Raw genomic sequence first — 12,554 nt, 5'->3', positions numbered from 1 at the left:
GTGAGAAATATATCATCTGTAAAGAAAAAAGAGTTGCACATAATGTAGTCAAGAAGAGCAAAGAGAAAAAGGGGAAAACAGAACAATATGGATATACAATATATATAGTATTGCATAGTTGGGTGTATATACGTCATTTAGCAGCACTTAGATAAATCAGCCAACTACAGGCACATCAAGATAATTTACATTTACACACCATTCAAAAGAGACAATAAAAAAGCTAAGATGGAAACACAAACACCAGAATAGGGCAAACTACTGTATATAAACAGAAAGCTTGCTCCACTCACTTGTAGTACTGAAGATGTTATCTAGTTGGGTAAATGAAACATCTACAAGCAAACAACTAAGCTCAGAGAGCACCAACACTATTTTGGAAGTGGGTTAATAAGATTGAACAGGGAGTCGCCAGTGGAATGACTTCTTAAAAGAATTAATAATTGAAATGATTTGGGACACCATTGAAGTAAGGTATCAGAATGATAGTGATTTGTTAAAGAGTAACTTTTTAAAAAAAAATACAATAAATATTAATGTCCAACACAAATGATGAAAGAGAAGTGATATAGTAATGCAGAAAGGTTGAAAAATTGTCAGGTTGCAGGTATAGTATAAGATTTTTGCTCTTCAGCAAGATCATACAAAGCATAATTGTTATAGAGAAAGCATATGAATATTTTGCATAATTATGGAATTGAAGATCGGTAACTGAATGTAACATTTCCTTTCCCTTTGTTATTAGTTTTACTCTCTTTTTGCTAAATGTTGCTTTCCCTAAAGCAGAATATGCACAGTAATTAGTTTTAAATGTGTCCCTACATCTTGTACATTAGCACAGGAGTTCCCAATCTCTGGGCCACAGCTCACTACTGGGCAGTGAGCTATTTGCAACCAGGTTGTGGAAACGGCGTATGAGTACGTACATGCATCCTTCCTTGCACAAGCAGCAGGCAAGTACATGCATGTGCACTCCCATTTGTGTGAGAGGCAGGCGCCTATGTACATTGCTCATGCAAGTGGAGCTGTGCCCGCTTGCCAGCCACTTACACAGAACCATCCCCTCCTTTGCCAGTCCACAAAGCCAGAAAGGTTGGGGAACTCTGCATTAGCATATGCATTTTAATGGCAATCTCTGTGTCCTTTGCTGTCTTTTTTGCAATGCAGAAGTGATAAGTGTCTGAATCTAATGTAAAATTATCTGTGGGCTCACAGAATGCACTAAGCTGAAATCAACCTATGATTTGTAAGCCACTTGGAGGCCCCAAGCTCCCAAACCCTGCATTTTTTTTAGTGTCAGGTTTTTAGTTGATTTTTTTACCTCAAAATAACTGGAGAAATAGATATGTTAAAGTTGTATGAGATAAAAGACCCTTATATCACTCAGCCTGATGTACCTGGTGATGTAACTCTATTACTTGATATGATTACTATGTATAATATCCATGTATAATGTTCAGTATCCAAGCTGAATAAAGTTGCCTAGCTCTGTGCTAAACTGTGGACTACTCTCTTTGTTATCTTCTGTCCCAGGAAATCAACATTATGTCAAAAATCCAAATCTACATTCCTTCCAGCATTAAAATTCTGAACAGTAACACAATGTGCTTTTAAACTAAAGAATTCATTTCCAGTAATTTTAATAAAATTTGCCTCTACTGTAGTACATTCCTTAGGCTAATAGTAGAAATGGCTATAACATCATTCAAATTTCTAAAAGTTCTTTTGCTCTGATACTAGTAATCTGCATTCAACCTTCTAGCCATCCACTTTTACTTCCACTTTTAGAAAATCTTTATTAAGTTTCAAAAGCAAACATTAAAATAAAAACTAACATAAAGAAGGAAAAAGGGAAGGGAATAAAAGTGACTTTTGTCATATATTTGTTTGATGTATTTTTGTACACTTTTTATGTCCACTTCTAAGGTTTTGGCATGATTTTCCTTCAAAACCCCAGATTTGTGTGAATGAATCATCAGAAGTATATGCAAGCACTAACCATTTCATTTCATTTCATTCATTTCATTCCTTCCTTTTTTTAAGGAATGTTCTGATGATATCAGGAATTTAAAATTCCTTTCCTGTCTCTTCTAACTCTGTATATCTAGCAGTTATCTGACCTTTTCTTTGACAAAAAGGAGACACATGGTAAACTCATTCTGTTCTGACCCAATAAATAAGATTCTGTTTTTAGAAAACTACAACTAAGGAACATCAAGGAAGAATAAGAATGCTTTTTAGAATAAAAGAATATAATCACTTAACATTGCTTGCTTTTGCAAATACAATGGTCTCTACAATATTTTAAAATAAATTTGTATTTCTGAAGGCTTTGTGATGCATGGAATAAGGCTATTTTGTTCATCGAGAGCTCCAGCGAACACACGAAGGAAGACAGTGCCTCCTAGTGGTCTTCTTGGAAAATATATCTTTGATTATTATTAAGTAGTTCCAGGCTAGTTTTCTTTTTAAACAAACAAACAAACAAAGGTTTCCTTTGCTTTATGCTTTATGTTATGATTGAGTATTGTTATTTGAGTGTTTGCTTCATAAAAATGTTATTATGCAATTAATTTCAGTATAGACAATTTCGACACATGACAAAACTCCCTTTCTGCACTCACTCACACATTTATCTTCATGTTGTGTGGTGTTCTAATTGTGCATTCCATTTACTTCCATACCTGCAATTGACTACATACTCCATCTACTTTCAACTCACCAACAATGTTTCAAAATCTAAATTAAGCAGTATAAATAATTATTATTGTAAAATCTCATGAAATCTGTGCCAAAGGAGAACATCATTCTGTTAGTAGTTTCAAAAACAGATAAATTACATATGTATTAAACTTTGTTGTTAGTATCAAGAATATTTCTTTTTGGTTTCTCAAAATACTTGTCCAAACCCAACAGAACTCCTCAAAAATGGTTAGATTCCAAAGTTTTGGAACATAATTGAATATAAATCTTTATTAATATATAAAGGTTTGCTCATAAATCTTATGCAGTTGAATGTATTACCCCAAAGTTTGTCACTGACTCACAAGGCCAAATCGTATTTTCTGTGGCAGCATCTGCCTCAAGGAACAGCATCTCCCCAAATATCCAGATGATTTTTAGCCTTTCATAAGACTCTGAAGACCTGGCTCTTTCCTCAGTGGTTCAGGCAAGCTGTTGTTATTGTGGTTTTATTATTGGAATGTATTTTTAGCTTGGGTGTCATGAGCTATGGATTGGTTTTTAAACTTCATATACTGCCAGAAGCTATGGCATAAAGATGGGCAGATACGTACATTTTAGCATTAGCACAACTCCTCCCATGCTGTTTAGCATGTTGGGCAGCAAGGGATCTCCAGTGTTTTGATTTTGGGTGAGTACTTCAATGTCTTCCCATGTGATGTTTAGAGTCTTTAAGTCTTCCATGAAAGTTGTTTGGCTAATGCCTCCTTAAGTAACACCAGCTGCCTGCAATTAGTGCAAGTTCGCATCCCACCAGGCTCAAGGTTGACTCAGCCTTCCATCCTTCCAAGGTAGGTAAAATGAGGACCCAGATTGTTGGGGGCAATAAGCTGACTTTGTAATAATGCCGCTTGGGGGGGGGGTGAAAGCCCTAATAAGCAGGCATATACATAGAATGAAGGCTACTGCTAAGCTTGTAAGCCGCCCTGAGTCTTTGGAGAAGGGCGGGATATAAATGGAATTAAAATAAAAATAAAAATAAATTTTGCGGTCGTCCTCTTGGTTGTTTGACATCACGGGGTGTCATCTTGGGGATTCAACTGTTCTCCATATGGAGAATATGGCCTCAAGTTGGAGCACTTCTTCAATAGTAATATGGTCAAAATAGCAAATCTCTAGGATACACATACACACACAAAGTGAAAGCTAAAATATTATTAATGAAGAGAGCTAGCTATCTAGCTAAATAAATAAATAAATTTAAATAAATAAAGATCCAGAGCCCTCTCATCTTTGTATCATTGGTCCAAACACTGAAACCTTTGATGCTTCCTCCCAATGATAACAGCTGCCTTACAGAACCATCACAGGTTTTCTCCTACCACATTTGCTTTATGCCCACCAGAGATAAATCTCTTGGGCTTCACTGATTATTTCTAAAAAATGACTGAAAAACACGAAATCTGGCTTTGTGACTTAAGTTCATGATCTTTGGGGAGTACTATGGACTAGATATATTTCATCTATGATATCAATGTATAGAGAATTAACTTTATCTCAAGTGCCAGCAACGCTAATCCTCCCAGCAGCTGTTACCACTCAAATTCAAAATGAATATGATTTTAACTTACCTCAATCTAACCTAATAAATGCTATTGTTTTCCTAAGCACTTCTGTGAATTAAAGGTTGACATCTAAGCACACATACAGGACTGGAGTGGCTTCTAGGCATGTAGCCAAATATCTTCCCAATTCCCTAATAGGGTATGTATCACTCCCTCTAGAAAGCCTTTGACCAAATGATAAAAAACAAAACTGCTCTCGATTTCTCTTTTAAAGTTTTTAAAAATCTCCCAGACTTGTCAAAAAGGCCTCTGCAGGGCCCATGAATGTGACCTCGTAGCTAAAATATGTATAATCTGCTTCCTATCATTCTATTTTACCAGATAATTCTACTACTAATTTATGTACTATTCCCAATCCTTCAAAAAAGGTGCAACGAGTGTACATATAAAGGACCTCTTTAAATCATCAGAGCATTTACATTATTCTTCATTCACATAGTAACTCACGTGGTTAAGCTAAAACTGGCTGCTTCCACACACATGCCCAATACTTTACTGAGTTGCACATTTCTGAAAAACAGTATTGCTACTTTTATGATTCAAAGAGAGGTGCTTCGTGTAATATATTTTGCATCATCTATTTCACAGAATTTGTAGGCCTTCCAGTTTAGACTCCAAGACATTGAAACTTTTTTGACATTAATATAGCAATAGCACTTAGATTTGTATACTACACCATAGTGCTTTACAGCAGGACTTTTCAACCTTTTCACCGATTGTACCACTTTTAGAATACGGCAATATTCAAGTACCACCAGTCACCTAGCAAGGTGTCAAAAACTTGACCAAAAACAACAACAATGGTAAACAGTGATAAAGTACAGGTAGTCCTCACTCCCCTGTAATATCCTCTCCTCTCTCACCCCCTTTTATATCCTCTCTTCTCACCCCTTTAATATCCTTTTCTCTCACCCCCTTTAATCTCTTCCCTCACCCCCTTTAATATCTCTTCCTTCACCCCCTTTAATATATCTCTTCCCCCACCCCTTTAATATAATCTTCCCTCACCCCTTAATATCTTCTCTTCCCTCACCCCCTTTAACATCTCTCTTCCCTCACTCCCTTTAATATCATCTTCCCTCACCCCCTTTAATATTATCTTCCCTCACCCTTTAATATCACCTCTGCCCTCACCCTTTAATATCTTCTCTTCCCTCACCCCCTTTAACATATCTCTTCCCTCACCCCCTTTAATATCATCTCTTCCCTCACCCCCTTTAATATCATCTCTTCTTTCCCCTTCAGCAGGACCCAGGCAATGCCTCGCACAGCTCCAGCTGAATCTCTGCCTGAAGACTGGGTGAGGCTGCTTGCCACTCCCAATCAGCTGGAGCTGCACGCATTGATCCTGCTGATCCTGGGTTCTCTGCAGGACCCAGGCAGGCAATGCCTCTCGCAGCTCCAGCTGAATCTCTGCCTGAAGACTGTGTGAGACTGCCTGCCACCCACAATCAGCTGGAGCTACGTGCACCAATCCTGGTCTGTAAGCAGGACCCAGGCAATGTGTCATGCAGCTCCAGCTGAATCTCCACCCAAAGACTGTCTGCCACCCACAAGGCCGCCACCAATCAGCTCGAACTGCATGCTTTGATCCTGGGCTCTTTGTAGGACCCAGGCAACATACAGTTCCAGCTGACTTTCCCACAAGCCTGTGCGGCGCTGCTGCCGCTTCACCTCATCCACTTTTACACTTTTTTTTAACATTTTTTTTACAGTGCTATTCAACCCGTCGTACGCGTACCACCTGCCAGGTGCCAACGTACCACTAGTGGTATGCATACCACCAGTTGAAAAGCCCTGCTTTACAGTACTCTCTGGGAAGTTTACAATGTCAGCATATTGTCCCCAACATCTGGGTTCTCATTTTACCAACCTTGGAAGGATGGAAGACTGAGTCAAACTCAAGCCCTGTCAGGATTGAATTCCAGGCTGCGGGCAGAGTTAGCCTGCAACACTGCATTCTAACCACTGTGCCACTAGGGATAATGCATATATAAATGTAAAGTTATATAAATTTATAATATAAATATAAAGCTGTTATATAAAACTGTTTATGTAACAGAAAACTGTTATAACAAATCATATAAAACTGCTTCTATAGTGATTTACATTGCAAACAATTTATTTAATGGTTTGTTAAGTCCTTGCTTAATGATTTATTAACAAGTCCATGAAAAGATTTTAACGTGGTCCAATATGTTTCTGTGAATCCAAAGAAGAATGAAGTCTTGAATTTCCCTTTATTGATTAATGATTAAGTTCATAAATTGTATCTGAAATTCACAATTGTTCTGTTTTGTTTCCTTAAATTATTTCGACTTCTGAAACCACAACTCTGGAAACCACTGCTCTAGTGAAAAGATAATTGCTTGCTTAATTCCTAAAGATAATACAAACTATTGAAAAGATATTCAAATGTGAATTAAGTTTGTTCCTTTATCAATTCCTCTTTTCTTCAAAATAAGAGGGCTGTGTTAGTCTACTTTATAGTGGCAAAAAATCAAGAGTCTGTTAGCTTCTTGTCCAGATAACAAATTTAATTGAAAAGCATAAGCTTGAAAGCTCACGAATGCGTATGCTTTTAATAAAATGTGTTAGTTGGAAAAGGTGCTACCAAACTCCTGATCTTTGCTAGAAAATATTATGTAATACTGTGGGAATTTTCTAATTTTAAGACAATGTCATCCATTAGCCTGTGTGGGTGGAAAACTCTTGTGACCTTGTCCAGTTTACAGCAATCTCCTTTGAGAATATAACAGAATCCTAGTAAGATTTTTATGCATTATGCGAATCTCATTGTAAAAGTGTATGCTTTTAAATTCTAACACAGCTTTGTACGAATAAGATTTAAATTGTTAATACATATACAGACTAATTCACATTTCATGGCAATTGTTGCTTTAGCCTAATGTAAATGTACCCCATTTATAAACCATGTTTATAATACATCTGTAATGTATTGGGTTTTGTCTTACTAAAGAGTATTACGTGGGGTTAATTGCTGGAAGATTGTTTAAGCAGGGAAGCTGGCTAACGGCTCCCAGCTCCTCAGACAACCCGTCTCCAGCGCCGCCATTGGCTGCTTCTAGGGCGTCAATAGCTTGCTTTAAACCTATTGGCCACCACCTAGAGGCCAGGGTATAAATAGCTGCATTCACAGCCCTGTTTCTCAATTCAGTTCCTGCAACCAAATAAAGAATGATTCTTGCAGAACTCACTCGCCTTGCCTCGTCAATCAAGCAACCAACTCAGTATATAACACTGGCGACGAAGGTGGGATCCTGCTTCTCCAACAGAGCTGAGAGTCACTAGGGGAGAGGCCAAACACGCCTGGTGAGAAAAGCAATTCCCCCCCATGGTCAGCCTAGCACAGCCACGCTAGCGGCCACACGCCCAGAGGACCAGTCCCTGGGCATACGGAAGAACAGGATAAGAAGACGACGAGCCCCAGCCGCGAAGACCAGCAGAAATGGCAAAGGTTGGAAAGCTGGAAGAATTTGATATAGCTCACCCAGAAAGATGGTCTTCGTATCTATCCAGGGTTGAGAACTATCTACGCGCGAATCAAGTCACCGAGAACAGCCTGAAGGCCACTACACTCCTGTGTGTAGCGGCCCAGCCACGTTCGACATTGCGGAGAACTTGTTTGCGTCAACACCATTGGAGTCCATATGTTCGTGGACTTGAAGAAACGGCTCGGCAACCATTTCCAGCCCAAGCTGTCGGTAATCGCTTGGCACCACACATTCAAACAGAGGGTTCAGCAACAAGGTGAAACAGCATCTGAATTCATCACAGCATTGAGGCAGGCCACACGCCTCTGCCAGTTCTCTGACATAGAGGAGAGGCTCCAAGACCGGCTTGTCTGTGGTCTCTGAAATCTAGAGTTACAGCAAAAACTCTTCACCAAAGAGACTCTGTCATTCCCAGACACGCTGAAAGAGATCATGGCGGATGAAGCTGCCGACGGGGCTGTTTGAGCCATGCCGCCCGCCAAAACAGCACAGCACAAGGAAGCCGTCCACTACAAGGATGCCGAACATGTGGAAGACCCCGAAGACAAAACGGAAGTTGACAAGCTACAAAGGCACAACAACCAACAGCGTCACAGCGACAAGCAGCAAGGGGCAACTTACAAGGCAGATCCCTTCCTTAGGTGCCCAGGGTGTGGCGGCCGCCACCAATGCATGAACTGTAGGTTCTGGACAGCCACGTGCCAGGCCTGCAGAAAGACCGGCCGCATTGCGTCCATCTGTAGAGGTCGCCAGAGGGACCGGCAATTGAATCGCCAGTCGGGCATTCTGATTAGGAGAGATACTGGGGACCCGGGGCAGTATAGCATAGGGTTTTGCTCCAGCCACAGAAGCATTTGCCGCACGGGAGCTCGCTGCCCTATTAAGTCAAAGTTTAGACTTCAGGTGGAGCTGCAAGGGGTCCCTTGCAAGATGGAGTTAGACACAGGTTCAGCCGTATCCATTATATCACTTGAGACATTTAACTTTGTCTGCAATCGCAGGAAGAGATGGGGCAAGCTGAGGCCATCTGACATTATACTGACTGACTTCCAGAATGCCAGAGTTGCAGTCAAGGGTGAGGCCACACTGGCTGTCAAATTTAAGGGGTTTTCTGGGCACCTGGACATTGTTGTAGTAGGGGGTCAGCGAATGAGCCTGATCGGGCTCGATTGGTTTGATGCACTAGGCATCCAAGTAACCGGAATCAACTGGATGCAAGTCGTGAGTCTAGCGACAGTATGCGAGGAATTCGCAGATATGTTTGACTCAGGTCTGGAGACGTACATGGGCCCGCCAATAACATTTAAATTGGATCCTACTGTTGTGCCGGTCAGGATTAAACTTCGTAGAGTTCCATTTGCTTTTAAACACAAGATAGACGTTGAGTTAGATAAACTTGTAGAACAGGGAGTACTTCAGCCTGTAGATGGGGGTGAATGGGAGACCCCAATCGTCACACCACTAAAAGTCAACCGGGAGGTCAGAATCTGTGCCGATTACAAATGCACAATTAATTGTGCACTCAAACAGCATGCGTACCCAGTACCAGTAGTAAGCCACATCCTGGCGTCCTTGCAAGGTGGTAAAAATTTACCAAAATTAGATTTGGCTCAGGGCTACCAACAGCTTTCTGTTGACGAGGCCACAGCTGCAGCACAGACAATTGTAACCCACAGGGGGGCATTTAAAGTAAAATGCTTGCAATTTGGGGTCAGCGTAGGCCCTGGCATTTTTCAAGGCATTATGAAGTGAATGCTCAAGGGCATTCCGGAGGTTTGCCCCTATTTTGATGACATGCTCATCGCCGGTGAGTCCACTGAGGTGCTGGCAAGGAGGCTTACACTAGAGCCGTCCTACAAAGGCTGCGTGAAGCAGGCCTTAAGCTTAAGAAGAATAAGTGTAGTATTGGAGTCCCTTCAACTGAGATCTTGGATTTCCGTATCGATGCCGACGGCATCCACCCTACTGAGTCAAAAGTAAAAGCCATTCAGATGGCACCCAACCCCAAAACGAAGGGAGAGCTTCAGGCATTCCTAGGCCTCCTAAATTTTTACCATGCATTCCTTCCTAACAAGGCCACAGTGGCAGAGCCGTTACACCGGCTCTTGGACAAAAATACTGCGTGGAAGTGGACTAGTGTTCACGAAAGAAGCTTTCAGGAATTGAAGTCTCTACTGTCTGTCAGTTCCACGATCACTCACTTTAAGGAATCGATGCTGGTATGCCTTGCATGTGACGTGTCCCCATACAGGGTGGGGGCTGTCCTAAGTCACTTGGAGAGTGATGGGACTCAAATCCCGATTGCTTTTTATTCCAGGACACTGTCCTCCACAGAGCGTAATTATGCACAAATTGATAAGGAGGCATTGGCCATAGTAGCTGGAGTAAAAAAATTCCAGACTACTTGTATGATAGGGACTTCATGGTCTTCACAGATCATAAACTGCTACTGGGGTTATTCACTACAGACAGACAGACACCCCACATCTTATCCCCTAGAATGTTAAGATGGTCCATTATTTTATCAGCTTTACAGCTTTAAGCTAATTCACAAACCCGGCAAGGATATGGGCCATGCTGATGGCCTGAGCAGGCTTCCACTGCCTCAAATCGAGCCAGATCCGGCCTCAGCAGCTGGCATTTTATCCATTCAGGACTTGCCAGAGTTTCCCCTCCATGCGGGGGACATAGCCGCAGAAATGGCAGCAGACAAGACTCTAAGCAGAGTGCTATCTTGGGTCCACACAGGGTGGCTAGAGAAAAGCCCGGGTCCTGAGTTCCAGAGCTACTTCACAAGGAGACACAAGCTCTCAGCTCATAAGGGTTGTATTCTATGGGGGAACAGGGTCATTGTTCCCACCTCATTAAGGGACAGGGTATTGCAATCACTTCATGAAGGTCATCCGGGTATTGTTCGCATGAAAGCTTTGGCACAAAGCTATTTATGGTGGCCAGGATTAGATAAAGCCATCGAAGCTCAAGTACATGGGTGTTACATGTGTCAGCAGTCTAGGCCTGAAATGCCGCACGCTCCTGTGCATAGATGGGAGGAGACACACACCTCCTGGTTGAGGATTCATATAGACTTCGCTGGGCCCTTTCAGGGACAGTTATTTCTTATAGTGGTCGACAGCCACTCTAAATGGCTGGAAGTTATACCAATCGCAAATATGACTATTGCTAGGACCATCCAGGTGCTTAGGAAACTCTTTGCAACGCACGGGCTACTGGACGTCATAGTGTCCAATAATGGGACCCAATTTACTGCAGTAGAATTTCAGGCTTTCCTGAGGGCAAACCTCATTAGGCATGCGACATTGGCTCCATTTCATCCATCTAGTAATGGGCAAGCTGAACGAATGGTGCACACCACGAAAGAATCACTGAGGCGCATAGTGACTAGGGACTGGCACCACAGACTGGCCCACTTTTTGCTCTGCCAACATTCCACACTGTGCACAGCAACGGGCAAAAGCCCAACAGACCTGCGCTGGGGGAGGTGACTAATCATGAAACTGGGCAGGTTGCACCCAGACTGGGTGGCAGCAGAGGCCTCTCGCCCAAGACCCCCGAGGGGGTTGCAAGTGGGTGACAGGGTGTGGGCCTGGAACTATGGGCATGGGAACTTGTGGGCACCAGGGAAAATCACCAAAACATTGGGCCCTCTCTCATATGAAGCAGGCCTAGAGGGCGGGCGAGTCGTTCATCGCCATATTGATCAGCTTAGGAAGTGTTTTCCAGAATGGCCACAAAGCGAGGACTTTGTCCCAGGTCCCATCCACAGACCTCGAACTGGCAGCCAGGCCGATCAATCCATATGCTCTGAGGTCCCAAGCAGTCAGAGCAATGGGGAGGTGGTTGTAGAAGGGCAAAGCCCGGGAGTGCAACATGGGGCCCCTGAAGGAAGAAGTCAACCAGAACACTACAGCCACTGTGCTAACTTTGCGGAAGGATTAGACTCTGGGGTGGGCCGACCTGGAATGGCCAGCCAGAGAATTCCGAGTCAGCCAGACTCGCTTGAACTTATGGACCCTGGTCAACCCAGCCCGGCAGGCAAGCTGGTAGACCGGGGAGTGCCCGGCTCTCCCAGGCGTTCCACGAGGGTTCGCAGGCCTCCTGCGTATTTACAAGATTTTCTTCCAAAATAACTGAGCTGTGTCATCGAATTGCTGCTAGCCAGGAGAGCCTCTGTATTAGCAAATGGAAAGGGTGTACTTCTGCATACTTCTCTTGTATCCTTGTAAAACTTGTAATTGCTGCAATCATTCCTTTCATTGTTATAATGTGTGTACATTCTAGGGGGGAGGGGTGTAATGTATTGGGTTTTGTCTTACTGAAGAGTATCACATGGGGTTAATTGCTGGAAGGTTGTTTAAGCAGGGAAGCTGGCTAACGGCTCCCAGCTCCTCAGACAACCCGCCTCCAGCGCCGCCATTGGCTGCTTCTAGGGCGGCAATAGGTTGCTTTAAACCTATTGGCCTCCATCTAGAGGCCAGGGTATAAATAGCTGCATTCGCAGCCCTGTTTCTCAGTTCAGTTCCTGCAACCAAATAAAGAATGATTCTTGCTGAACTTACTTGCCTCGTCTTGTCAATCAAGCAACAACATCCATTAATTATACTTAAACATTAGCACAGCAAATGAATCCTATCTGAGGACACATAACGATTTGACTTACTTATGCCTCATAATATGGCTCTCTGCACTGTGAGAAGTAACTAAAATTCTCCCT

Source organism: Vipera berus, assembly GCF_964194415.1.
Source record: "Vipera berus genome assembly, chromosome: 5".
In the NCBI taxonomy this organism is placed as follows: Eukaryota; Metazoa; Chordata; class Lepidosauria; order Squamata; family Viperidae; genus Vipera; species Vipera berus.
The sequence above is the reverse complement of the archived record's forward strand: the minus strand, read 5'-3'. Positions refer to the sequence as shown.